Source organism: Psammomys obesus, unplaced genomic scaffold (assembly GCF_907164565.1).
Source record: "Psammomys obesus unplaced genomic scaffold, mPsaObe1.curated_primary_1811, whole genome shotgun sequence".
NCBI lineage: Eukaryota > Metazoa > Chordata > Mammalia > Rodentia > Muridae > Psammomys > Psammomys obesus.
The window spans coordinates 17,147,344-17,161,717 of NW_026588752.1; the positions used below are offsets into that span (position 1 = coordinate 17,147,344).

At 40.2% G+C, this 14,374-nt stretch overlaps 2 pseudogenes; both read right to left on the bottom strand.

The window, feature by feature from the left end:
• Window positions 1-1,078: 1,078 nt before the first annotated feature.
• LOC129674449 (PDZ domain-containing protein 11-like) lies at window positions 1,079-1,492 on the bottom strand (annotated as a pseudogene).
• A 1,279-nt stretch (window positions 1,493-2,771) lies between these two features.
• Window positions 2,772-3,015, bottom strand: LOC129674461 (NEDD8-like; annotated as a pseudogene).
• Window positions 3,016-14,374: the final 11,359 nt, after the last annotated feature.

The following is a 14,374-nucleotide window of genomic DNA, read 5'->3' on the forward strand; positions in this document are numbered from 1 at the left end:
GAACTACTGGAAATGTTGATGAAGGTTCCCCTTTTAGCTGTGTTGTTATTTTCTTACACAAAGTCCATCTGTGATCAACTTTAATGTTACGAAAACTCTGTAGAATATATAAATGCCTTCCCATTCCCACTCAACTCAAAATAGAAAATGAGTAATGAGAAAAGAAAGTTTTCTGTATAGTTTTAATATGTCACCTTCATCTTAATCAATATTTAACCTATAGTTTAAACTCTCTTGTTACATAAAATTATTTAATGTAATTAATTGTGGATATCTTTGTAGTCACATATAAATTTCCTCCTCATGTCATTTAAAATGACATAGCAGAGCTTACCAAGTCTTTTTCATACACCAAAGTAAATATTATTTGTTTAAAAGTAAATACTTTTTTCTTGCCTAAGAATGATTTTTTTTCTATCCAAATGATATCAACCAAGTTTAGAATGTATCCCAGGCATTTAGTGATTATCCCTTGTAGAGCGCAACCTTAAATTATCTGAAGATATTCTATCAACACCTGGGGTTACCAACGCAGTAACCGTGGTACATTAATGAATGATGAAAATAGACCTTTAACATTAAAATTATAACACGTTTCTTTTATTTTCTTTTCTTTTTTCAGTATGGTGTTTTCACTTTGGGGGAGATGAGGAGGAAGTAGCGAAGTGTCTCTTTGGAGTCTCCCAAGTGTAAGGGACTCCAAAGTATATGTACAAGGACTGGATGGCACGGCCAGGAAAACCAGATGGAAGGTCCCCAAGATTCTCTTTTCCACTGATTTCTACAAATAAAGCAATAAGCTGAAGTGACCCATCTATGGTACCTGATAACACCAGTTGCTTTCTAGCTGGCTTTCCCCACAGGCTAGACACCATCATCTTTCTCTTTGTGAAACTCACCTGGCAAACTAGGGAATTCCCCTTACAATACAGTTCAGATATAACACAGCTGGTATGCTGTCTCCCCATCCTCCCCATCCACTAAGCCAGGAAGGTGCTGAGAGTAGAAAGCCATGACTGGCTTCTCAAAGGGCCAGCCAGCCTGCCCTGGCGGCTTCCACACGGAGGGCTGCAAGTCTTCAGGGCACAGTCCTCTCTTTTTGGCGATGATAATTGTAGAGGCAGAAGCGCACATGCATGCTGATTTCTCACGCTGTCTTCAGCATTTCAACAACTTTGCTGTGCTCAGTATCTTGGAAATCCACATCACTTATGGCTAGAACTTGGTCCCTTCTTCAAGTCCTGCAGACCAGAGTTTGCAGTCACCTTGGATTCATAATGATGCCTGGCTGGGAGGCCTGTCCTCCTGGGATGTAAAATCCCAGCTGAGCACCAGGAGGCTTCAATGTGACAATTCGGTGTAGAAACTGGGTCAACTCATTGTTCCAGTCTGGGTGGTACACTCTCTCATGCGGAGGAATCCATGCTGGAGAATTCTCACAGGAAGGCAGGAACACCACTGGGAAGCCATCATATGGAATCCGGGTGTCCATTTCAGGCAAAGCCGCGATCCTCTCACAGGCTGTATGAGCTCCGATTGGCTGGCGCCAAAGGGGTCGATTTGAAACTTGGCGCCTAAAGCTCCAGTTGGAACAGGACGCAAAGGACAAAGGGACGTTTAGTTTGGTGAGTTACAGGGCACCGCGTTGGTTCAGCTTCTGCCTTTCTGGCACTTTAGGACTTTGGCTAACGGTTGTTGTCTCCACTGGAGTTTCCTATTTCAGAAACCGCTTCGCCCTGCCATGTTGCGATGGACAGACCTTTAGGCATCGGCAGTGTCTGAGATTGAGCAGACACAGTGATTCCTCTAAGAGGGAGGCTGCGCTGCTAAGTTCCGAGGTCTTCTACAGCCCGAGAAGGGCCTTTCCATTCCTGCCAGCTCCCGGGAGGCTCCTGGGCGAGCCAGCTTCACTCCTCACGGACACCTGCTGAGATAGTACCGTGAAAGAAGAGGTGAAGGGAATTTCTCTAAGAGTGGCATTGCATTGTCTGCCCCTGGTCTCTAAAGAGATTAATGAGGGCTGCCAGACATGCCTCTCCTTTTGTACCCAGAAAGCCTCGGGTGGGTAATGAAGCCTAAAGTGGCTCTCCCTGGGGCTGAAAGGAGCGAGGGGCGTGGTCTGCTTTTTTTTTTTTTTCTCCCTCCCCCTATGCCTTTTGTCTCTTGCCTTTTGCTGGTGGTGCTTGGTACTGATAAATCATTTACCCACGCTTTCGTGTTTGGCCCTCTACTGAACAAGAAGAGGTCTTTAATACAGCAGTAGCTCCACTCATAAAAGGCATATTTAAAGGTCAGGCTGTTTGAGTCACTGGGCATTTTTTTTCTTTTTGAGCATATATTATGTGTGGGTCATTTAGGCACTACAAATAGAGGAATGGTTGAAACACTCTTGCTTAAAAAAAAAAAAAGAAAGAAAGAAAAGAAAAAAAGCCCACAGCCTAGTGAAAGTCTTTATACCCTTGAATCTAATTTCAGACCATCCTGTTTATTTATTTATTTTGGCCAGGAAATATTTTATTGACAACCAAGGGCACAGCCACAAGAGAGGGAAGCACACAGGACTGCTAACTAAAACCCGACAGCCAGCAAGGGCCATTTGGGCCAGGAACACTTCATCCTGGGGTCCTCATATTCCCCCACCAGTAGACACACAAGACTGGGCATCCAAGGTAAGGGGCAGTAGTTCTGGTGTCCCAGAGAGTGAGAGGACACGTGATGCTTCATTATGAGCAACAGGGCAAGGAACTAAAATGGAACTAAAATGAGATTTGTCATTGCCCAAGACTAACCCCTCCTCTAAGAGCCAACCCCAGGTGGAGGACAGAACTGCCTAGCCTAAGAATCTTGGAATCAGTCGCCTCTCATCATTCATTAGCCACTGTAGAGGAGCCGCTGCTGTTGTTGGGGAACTACCTCTTTCTCTTCCACACTCTCCTTGATTCGCTCCACCTTGTCTGTGGGTTCAGTGTCAATGTCAATCTCCTTTCCACTCAGCCTATTAAATTTAATGAGCATCTTCCTCCCAGGTTGTGGCTGCAGGCAGCTAGAGTGCTGATTCTCCCACTGTGGTCGATGCTGCCACTTGCCAGCACTCTACCCCCTTTTCTTTTACTTTTTTTTTCAAAATTTATTCATTATATATCCTGATTGAAGTCCCCTCCCTCAACTCCCCTTAGCCCCACCCTCCCTCCATGTTGCCGCCTGTCCCTTTCCCCTAGTCCACTGAAAGGGGGTGGGGTGTTCTCCATTGCTATCTGCTCATAGCTTGTAGTCTCAACACTGGTGCCTATAATCTCTTCACCGTAGAATTCTGCCTTGTTCACTGTACAGACAGGAGTTCATTGCTGGGGAGCACCTTGTAAGTCCTATTGGAAAGCAGTTGACAGCACTCATAATAGCCATGCAACTTTTACAGTACCAAGCGCATCTTTCCTTCACAGTGATAGTTTGGCACACAAACTCTATTAACTGGGGACTGCTCTCTACAATTCTTCCCCAGAGAACTGCATCCCACCTTCCAGCGCTATGAAAATCAGGAAATGGGAAAAAAACGTTGTAGCTTGTTTGACTTTTCCATGCCCTCCAGCTAAGGACCTCAGTAGAAATAAGAACTCATTTACCTAGTTTTGTCATTTCATCAACAGTAATGGAAACAACCATATTGTTTGTTGGACCTTGGAAAGTGATGATGGATAAGGAGATAGTACACTCTTTGCATGGAACTTTTGATGCAGCCACTTTAGGTCCCTGGGAGTGCTGTCTTCTAAGCAAGTTGCTTTCACTTAAACTCTTTTCTGATATTCCCACTGTTCTTCCAGATGCTATAACTACTCCGTAAGACACTTAACATTGTGTAAGGAAACTTTTTTGTTCTACAGAAGGTGGATTGTGTCTCTGAAGGCCTACTATCACCTATTCTGAGTAAGTGCCAGTTGAAATTGGGAAGCTAAGAGGATAATAGGAAAGTAAATGTAAGCAAGGTTCAATACGGTACAAAAAGATGTTACTGCTTACATCGGTTGTTTTTCTCAAAAGACCAGTGTTGGGTACAAAACAATATAAATGGAAGAAAGTGCCCCATTTGGCCCTCTGTAGCCCACTGTTTATCTTGGCTCAAATATAAGAGGGAGGCTTGCCTCTGAAGTGGCTACCTTGTTCTGACAGAGTCTGAGGAAACACCATGGCTCTTGCCTTTCCATTTGCCACACTTAAATGCCAACAGATCCCTGGAACAATGCCCAGTGTACTTGCAGTGGAGAGCTCTGTGTGGCTTACATATACTGGGAGATAAATGCCCACCCTTAGGAGGAGATTAATATTTTTACTTACATTGTTTTATCATTTATGTTTTATGTCAACTGTTGCTCAGGTTTCCAGAAGCTCATTAGCATGGAACTTGTAGCAAGTTTTCCCTAGAAACTCAGACTTGACACACATTTTACATGTTTGCAGCCAAGTAAGGTAGACAGAACCTGTGATACACATCCACTGCTTTTCATATTCTCCTGAGTACATTAGCAACTTAAAAACAGAATCTGCATGCTGCTCTAGATTATTGATATCTGACCAAGACTCTCTTTTCTTATAAAGATCATGCCCTACCGTGAAGTTCAACAAAGCTGCTAAAGCTTCATGCCATTCCCAAAGCCACCCACGGAAGCAGCCTCTTTCTTAATTCTCCAGTGAACACAACATCTCAGAGAAAGAGACATCAAATGCCACTTTGCTCTTGCAATCTTCCCTCATTCATGCTTGTCCTGCTCTTCTTGCCTGCCAGTCCATGATATTCATGGTAAAATCAGCTCTTGATAACCAACTTTTCTTAATGGCTCCAGTGAGGCAGCCCATCATATGCTGATTTCCTTTGTGTTGCCACAGCCGTTGTCCAAAGGAGAGGTGGTTGGTTACATTATTCATCTGTTCCACCTCTGTGATATCAAGATTACTATGTTTGCTCCATGTTACAAGTCCAGCTGTGAGAGGCCCTTCCATGTTTTAGTTCAAAGTACTTACAAAGATAAGCAATTCACAAGCTGGTTATCATAGTTCCCTGTGCTGAGTTTGAGAATCCTGGTAAGGTTTTTTTGTTTTGTTTTGGTTTTGGTTTTTTGTTTGTTTGTTTTTTTGTTTTTTTGTTTTTTTAGCACATATATGATTTCACTTCTTTATATCCTGTCAGATGTAGGAAAAGACAAGCCAGTACCCCTATTTTTATCCTTGCTTTTTTCCCCACTTACCCTTGAAAACCAGAGGCTAATGTAGATAAATAACATCTACATGAATTTTCCCCACTGTAATTTCTCCCTTACACAGGCAATTTCATTCAGGAAAGACAAGTCAACCATGGTTGCATGTCTTCTGACCCACAGCAAAGTCCATGCAACAGTTGCCACAACCTACTTACAATTCTTTCCTATAATCTTTACTTTCAGGGTTTGTGACACATTGTTTAGCTGATTAGCTGTTTGGAAGCATTCCCAAACTCACATGGTGGAGCCCACTTTTGAGGAAACGAGACATCTCACATCAGTTAGAGAGACTTGTCCACACTGAGACTCCTTACAAAAATGTTCTACTCGAGACATGTTAACCTTGGCAGCATGTCTTATTGCCCATCATAAGGAGCATGTCTTATTATTTACACAGTAACCATGGCAATCTCATGTTCTCTGAGGAAGCCATATTAGGATTAACCCTTTTGGAAGCTTTGCTCCCACATAGATCAACCTTAATTGCATGTCTCAGTATTCATTGCAGCAGAGGCTATGAAGGCATTCATTCCCAATTCATCTTTGGTTCTGCTGGTCCCTGTGGGACCAACTAATTGAGTTGTATAGCCTGTTTTCTCTGGGGAGTTATGAACTAACTTTTATTCACTCAAGATAAGGTACTGACAAAAGTCCAAAGATATGACTAAATCCAAGTCCTTCTTATTAAATCGGCGGGTTATTAGGGTTACTTATGGTAGTATGGGTAAGGAGCTACTTACAGAAGCCTGGATGACTCCAGGACATCTGCATCACTGAAAAGTCAACCCTACAATAGGTGATAACTCATAAAAGCCATATCTTTGAGCTGTGTACACAACTGGAAAATACCTCATTCTTCTGAAGAGTTTCCTCACCACAGTAATTATTACTGTTTATATAATAATTGAACAGAACTCTTGTGGATCTTATAATTTTCAGGACCTTCCTAAACCTTGTAAATTTCACTTACGTCCTTCCATTAAGTAGGAGGAGCAAATTATGTAACCATTTTTATATGAAATCTTTAATGTTAAGAACTAGTTAGTAAAAAAATAAATAATACTCCACAAGGCCTGGATACAATGTCTTCATGACAGAGCACATGGACTATATACGCAACTTTAAATTCTTTGAAACATCCAGTATATTTCAGTAGATATTGTCAAGAACCCTTCTAACTGCTTCCCAAGATACATCAGTAGACACAGAGCAGAATGTTTCACCTACCCCATCATGTGCAAATTGGCAGTCCAATCTACTGATCCATCTGTAGGAAGACTTAAATCTAAAGAATGTTAAAGCTTCCCTAAGGTCAGTTAGTAATTTTGTTTGAAAAACTAGAATGAGAAAAAAATATGTTTTCTCAGTATGAGAGTAAAATTTTATGTTCCCCTTTTATTATATGCCCTTTCCCTTCATTTTTAAAATTTCTAGTTTTAAATTCAATGCTTTGAACTCACATGTGTAGTTTTCCATGCATGGTACTGCTCTATCTCCTATGATAATCCATATCAAGAAATTTGCAGGCAAATGGTGGGATCTAGAAAAGATCATCCTGAGTGAGGTATCCCAGAAGCAGAAAGACACACATTGTATATACTCACTCATAAGTGGATATTAGACATACAATATAGGATAAACATACTAAAATCTGTACACCTAAAGAAGCTAGGCAAGAAGGAGGACTCTGCATAAGATGCTCAATCCTCATTTAGAAAGGCAAATGGAGGATGGCTATCAGAAGAGGGAGAAAACAGGGAACAGGACAGGAGCTTACTACAGAGGGCCTCTGAAAGACTCTGTCCTGCAGGGTATCAAAGCAGATGTTGAGACTCATAGCCAAACTTTGGGCAGAGTGCAGGGAATCTTATGAAATAAGGGCAAGATAGAAAGACCTGGATGGGACAGGAGCTCCACAGGGAGAGCAACAAAAGCAAAAATCTGGGACCAGGGGTCTTTTCTGAGACTGATACTCCAACCAAGAACCATTCATGGAGATAACCTAGAACCTCGGCACAAATGTAGCCCATGGCAGCTCAGTGTCCAAGGTCCCTTGTAAGGGGAACAAGGATGGTCTCTGACATGAACTCAGTGGCTGGCTCTTTGATCACTTCCCCCTGAGGGAGGAACAGCCTTACCAGGCCACAGAGGAGGACAATGCAGCCAGTCCTGATGAGACCTGATAGGCTAGAGTCAAATGGAAGGGGAGGAGAACCTCCCTATCAGTGGACTTGGGGAGGAGCATGGAAGGATATGAGAGAAGGAGGGTGGGATTGGGAGGGGATGATGGAGGGGATACAGCTGAGATTCAAAGTGAATAAACTAATTAATAAAAAAATTAAAAAATAAAACCATCATTTCTTCATTATGTCTATAATTTCATAAATGTTCAATTAATACCTCCTATATTGTGAAGAATGCTTGGCAGATAAAATGAATTTTTTACTGGTTATTGATGGCATATATTTTATATGTTACACATGTAAATTCAGTATATCTCAAACTATATCTCTTTTTTAATATACCAAATCAATTGAGTTATATCTCATTTTCCATGCAATAAAGTCATTCAAAGTAAATATAACCAGATGGCTTTTAGTATAGATATCACTAAAATCAATTTTAGAATGCTCTTGTCTCTGCTACAAGACAATAAGGAGCACACCCAACCTCCAGTTTTCTGGCTTTGCCTGTTATGAACTCTATGGTTTGGATGCCATTTATCTCTTTCAGAATTTGATTGGTTGATTTTAATCACCATGCTGTTAATTCACAGGGTGTTGCCTTTAAGATTGCTTAGGTTGTTTAGAGGAACTTATGTCTTTCCCACTGCAATGGAATTGTTATAAACCAAGTATTCTCCTGGTGTTTTTCTTTCTCCCATGCCTTTTCTGCTTGTATGCAATAAGTAGAAACCACAGGACAACTTCACCAGAGATGAAATAGCCTGTTCTCCTGCGATCTTTATTTTCCCAATCTCTAGAACCCTGAACCAAAGTATATTTCATTCCTTTTTAAGTTAGCTAATCTCACGTACTCTGTTGTACCAACAGAAAACAAACTAAAATATGGACATTTCATTCACATCAATAACATACTGTCATAGTCTATTGTAGCTGGCTTCTTCATGGGGCATTGTTTGTGATGTTTATTTCAGCTGTAACATGCACAGCATTTAATTCATATTTACAGAAAAATAATATTTTATCAAGTGAGCATACAACATCTTATTTATTCATCCATCAGAGTTTTACGCATTTGGTTTGCTATTGCCTTTTTAGGTACTATGATTAATGTTGCTTCAGTGAATACAGTTTATGTGAATGCATCGTCATTTTTCTCTTGCATACATTCCTGTTGAAACTGGTGTGTCCTGTGGTAAATCTTTACTCAACTTTCTGAGGAATTCACAGACTTTTTTCAACATAGTCATCTAATTTTATCTTGACTCCAGAAGAACTCTCTTTTTTCATTGCTTTAATGTTTATTGTTAAATCTTGTCTTCCCTGGAGACACTCTATTGTCCTTGGAGAAAGTTTACGTTGTTGACATGTTTATCAAGAGAACATTTTAACCGCTAAGATCAATTCACATTGGAATCGTGCCCAAAGAGGGGATTAGAAAAGAAATATGAAAAGGCTGAATAAAAATTAGAATGGCGGTGTTTTGAGTCAGGCACTGCGGGGCACATCTACACGTGAAACTCTTGGGAGGAGGAGGCAGGAGGATAGAAAAATTCAAGGTCAGCCTCAGCTCTGCACTAAGTTGGAGGCCAGCTTGATCTAATATGCATAGAGTTAAGAATCCCTGGTGAAGGAGCACCTTGACATGCTTTGGTGTAACTGACTGCTGTTAACCAAGATGGGATCTTCAATTGACATTCAGTGAATGATTCCAAGTAAGGCCTGGAACTCTCAGCACTGTGATCACGGTAGTATTTCCAAGTCAAAAAAGGTTTGGGATGCATGCTCAAATTCATTTCCAGAATCTTTTGCTGCAATCTTAATCAAGTAGTTTAACTCAAGACTTACTGAGCAAAGTGGCCTTTAGTAAAATTCAAAATGCAAAACAAAGGCACAGAACAAATTTACTGAATGTATAGAAAGAAAACCATTTTTTACTATACACACTGAAATCTTTCAAAGACAAAATTGTGTGTTTGAACTTTTTAATATTTTTTAGTATGTAAGACAAAATGGCATAGATAACAAAATAATAAATAATGCAAAGCATACTCAAAATAATTTTGATAGACACATTTGCAAACAATGTTGGTGTTATCTACTTGTATCTACAAATATTACATTTTCGGCGTCTATGTTAAAGGTGATCTCTGCTTATGAATCTTGTTTTAAGAGACAATTGCTGTAGCAAAGGGAAAGTAGACTTTTTTTTTTTTTTTTTTTTTACCAAATTGCCATGGCTTTCCCTGCAGGACTTCAACATAGTCACAGATGGAGATTTTCAGGGATGTATTATTTGAATATGAAAAGCATCTATTCCTCTCTGTTGTTGGCTTAAAAGACATCTCCATGTTATTATTTTGTTTTTCAACAGGAGGCAGTTCAGAGTATACAATTTCTAATTTTCTGTCCAGCTGTTATCCTGCTTTGTATTTTCATATTTCTCAAGCAACTCTCCGAGACATTAAATCCCCTTAATACCTCTGCTATGAATGAGCACCAAAACCATGTTAAAGAAGACCATCAATCTTTTGCCATTTGTCAATTTTTCATGCCTTACACTGCCAACTGAACTGTATGGACTTATTATGTCTGCCCCAGCTCTGAATAATGACACAGGAACTTATGTTTTTTTATAATACATTAGTGTTTTGGTTATTACATGGTAGGAGAGATTTCTTTTCTGGTCTAGTCTGTTTTGCATCTGTAAACTTCTTGTATTTTAAGGGCATCTCTTTCTTAAGGTTGGGGAAATTTTCTTCTATGATTTTCTTGAAACTATTTTCTGGACCTTGGAGCTTGGAGTCTTCTTTTGGTCTATTCCTATTTTTCTTAGGTTTCATCTTTTCATGGTGTCCTTGATTTCTTGGGTGTTTTGTGTCAGGAACTTCTCTGTTTTTATGTTTTCTTTGACAGCAGTTTGATTTTTACAGTTGTATCTTCAGCACCACAGATCGTCTTCTCTACCTCTTGTATTCTGTTCATAATGTTTTCCTCTGTTGTTCATGATCTCTTCTCTAAGTTCTCCATCTCCAGGATTTCTCAATTTGTGTTTTATTTATTCTAGTTCCATTTTCATGTCTTGAACAATTTTATTTATTTCCCTTATCTGTTTGTGGATTCCTGTCTGTCCATGATGGTCTCTATTTGTTTGTCTGTTTCTTCTTATTTGACTCTAATAACTGCATAATCATAGATTTAAGATCATTTCTCTTTGTTTCAGTTGCACTACAACATCTATTTTGGGGGATATGATTTTTGGGGATTCTGGTGAAGCCATGATGTCCTTGATTTGTTGATTGTATTCTTACCCAGCATCTAGCCATCTGGTTGTCTGCATCCTTTAATGTTTGTTCCTGGAACCTGTACTGCAGACTGGTTCCACTTGTCTCTGGAGTCTGGAGCAGTCTACAGGATGATGGGAGTGGTCCAGGTCTCCAGAATGAGTGCTGGCAATTGGGATGCAGCTAAGGAAGGGAGGGCACTGGTACAGTTGTCTTAAGGGGTGTAGCTCAGATGCTGGGGTGATTACCTTGAAGGGCAAGATGCAAGAGCAGACTTGGGCTCAGGGCATGGGTCAACATGTATGCTGAAGGTCAGGGGGCGTGTTTGTGCAGGGCAGGGTGCAGGTGCAGGTTTATGTGTGGCCAGAGCTCGAGTGTGGAGGTGCCCAGATGAGCTCTGCATGGGTGGCTATCAGGGGTGTCTCAGAATGGAACTGGGTCACCATGTCTCTGCCACTCAGACTGATCTGTGCTGTGTTATCCCGTATCCAAGATCTGTAGGCTTCCACTGTTTGCCTGGTCTCTACGGGGTGACCAGCAGAACCGTGTCTTGAATATTGGGAATGCTGCTTCAGAAATCCTGATGCTGCCTTCAGCAGGGCAGACAAGAGGGCTCAGATGTCTGGTTTTGAGAGAGGGGTGTCCCTGGACCTGGCAAGTGCTGAAGGCCCACGGATCGCAACTCATAGACCAGGGGGCCTGGATCTGATAGGCCCAAACGTTCCAGGAAACCTGAAGCCGCCCTCAGGATAGTAAGCAAGAGTGATCTGATGTCTGGCTGCTAGAAGGGAGGGTCCCTACACCTGTAGTTCCACACTCGCTGGCGTGTGCAGAAAATGCCGGCCGTTCAGAGTTTGTGATTTCCGGACCTGGGAGACAACAGCCTGTATCCAATGGGCCCCAATTCACGGGATGTCCCCTCTAGTCCTGGGAAGCCCCAGGGTAGATGCTCTGTATCCAGCTGCCTGTCCATTCACCAGTTTCAGAGTCTTTGATCTTCTGCCCCTCAGATACGGTCATCACCGTCTTGGGATCTCAGAAGCAAAATCCACACTGGGAGCTGGAAATAAAAACAAACTCTGCCTGCTACAGGCCAGAACTCTGCACCAAGAATGAATGTTTCTAACCAATTTACTTTCTCCTTTTTATTAACTTTAGCATTCTAGCTTTGGAGCAGGGCCAACTACATTGAGGATGGGAAGCCACTTCATCTAAGCTGATCTGTCTAGAAACTCCCTCACAGCCATGCACAGAGGTTCTCCTATGAGATTCTACACCGTGTTAAGTAGACAGTCTATGATAACCATCAACAGGAACCTTCTGAGGGTTCAGAGCCTCATTTTAGTTGATGTTACATATTTAATCATCTATGAAAAATATCTTATTGCTTACATACTATATTTGATCCTAATTTTTATGTCTCAAATATTTTTTTCATTAAATTTAAGGAAAAAGATAATATTCCCATTTGAATTACAAACATTTCATTAGGAAAAGGTAAAAGAATGATGCTCAATAAATAAATAAATAAATAAATAAATAAAACATGCAATAAATATTTACGGCCTGGATCCCTAATAGGTAAAATCTCTACAGAGTATCTCAAAAATGTATCTTTCCAGTCAATTTTATTTTAATTTGGTTATTTTATTGTTTAAAATAGTTTCAGTCTCTTCTTTTTAAATCAAAAATATAGTTTTTATACAATATATTCTGATCCCAGTTTCCCCTCCCTCATCTTCTCCTAGGTCCTCCCCACCTTTCTTCCAATTAAACTCCACTCCTACTTTCTCTATTTCTTTAGAAAGCAAAAACAGGCAAAAGTAAAAATAAAATACCACAACAAAGAGCAAGCATGCAAATCACACACACATACACCTACAAAAACCACAAAAATAAAAAAAAAAATCATTAACATACAAGCAAAAGACCAGCAAGGTTGAAAATCCCCTCAGCAAAGCAGCGGGAGACAAAACGTATCTCCCAAAATGCCACTAAGCTTGTTTTATGTGAGCCATCCACTGCTGGAGACAAGGCCTGCTATTAAGTGTGGTTTATACACACTGTGAAATGTCATGAAAGCAAACCAATCTTTTTCTTTTAGGTATCCATCAATGGGAGATAGCTCTTTGGTTAGACGTGGACACTTGAGCCAATGTGGCCCTCTTAGCACTGAGAACCCTTCTGGTTTGGGCCTGTGAAGCCCCTGCACATGCTGCCAGACTGTGTGCATTCGTATGAGTGTCAGTCCTGTTCTATCTGGAAAATAGGTAACACAATCTGACCTAGAAACATTCCTATTTAGTGAATTTTTGATCTTCCTGTCTCATCTACCATGTGCTGTGAAATAGGGGTGTATCACCATGCCTAATTTATTGCATGCTGGTAATCAAATCCAAGGCCAGAGCATGTTAGGCAAACATCCTACCAATTCAGCTATCTTACCAAATCAGCTATTTTTAGCTGATGTTAAACTTTGTCAGGTAGAGATGCTTCCTGTTTCTCACTGGATTTAGTTGTGTTCTTCCTCTTATTTAAGGATTCGCTCAAGGTGAATTCTATTTCTTAAATACTCTTTCCCCCAAGAACTGTAACTAAACATTATTCTTCCATCAACCAGCTCAAAACATTTTCTGTATGAGTTCTTCTTTAGCTACAACTAAAGCATTTCATATATATTTATTTTAATGTTCTGCCCAATTTTGATACGTCTTTACTTTCTTTGGTTTTCTAATTATTCATCTAACACATAGACTAGACCTCACAGTTAGAGGAGAGAAGACACGGACATATAAGACCAAGGTCGTGTCTTTGAGGAATCCATATTCCCTTAGATAATGCTGCTGTCTCCATTATGCCCACTGATGTAGGGATGTTGTTTTGTATTGAACGTCAATGTACAAGATGAAGATTCCCTGAATGAGGAAAAAGTGGAAAGACTGAACCTCACTCAGCTGTGTATCCACCATAATGTTTTAGCAGGAGTAAAAATAGGTACTCAGTAAAAGCTTGAGAATTAAAATAGATTCATTTGGTTGAATTGCTCGAAATTTTTTTGTGGGAAAATATTATAATGAATTTCACAATTTTCCTAACCACGGGTGGTTGATCAGATTAGTTAGCACTTTTAATGACTCAAGTTCATTGTGCAGATAACACACTACATATAAGTTAAGCTTTTCCCCAATAGAATGACTTCCTAGGGTTTCAGCAGAGGCTGTGCAAATTAAGTTAACGTGGTGCAAATGATTTCTGCTCCGCTCAATTTTGAACATGATTCTTTTCACTGGGTGGCATGGGGTGGGTAAGATCTGTCATGTAAACTCCTAAGAGCGGGCAAGCTTTTGTATTCTCTTCTGTTTCATTTCCAAAACACCTATGAGGTTTTTTTTTTTTTTAAGTCTTATATGCAATTTACCTTGAATTGCATTCAAGTCACAAAGCTTCCAGGGAGATAATTTATACATCTTAAAATAAATGACTTTCTTTTCCCATTTTGCCTGTTGTATTACTATTTATCCTCAATTATTTTTGAGGTTTATATCAGCTTATATCAAAGATGATCTATCAAGTAATCTGTTGAACTCTACTGAGTAATCATTTGGTCTTTGTTAATTCTTTGTAGCCAATGTTACATTTAGAGAAATTCCAAAGTTCT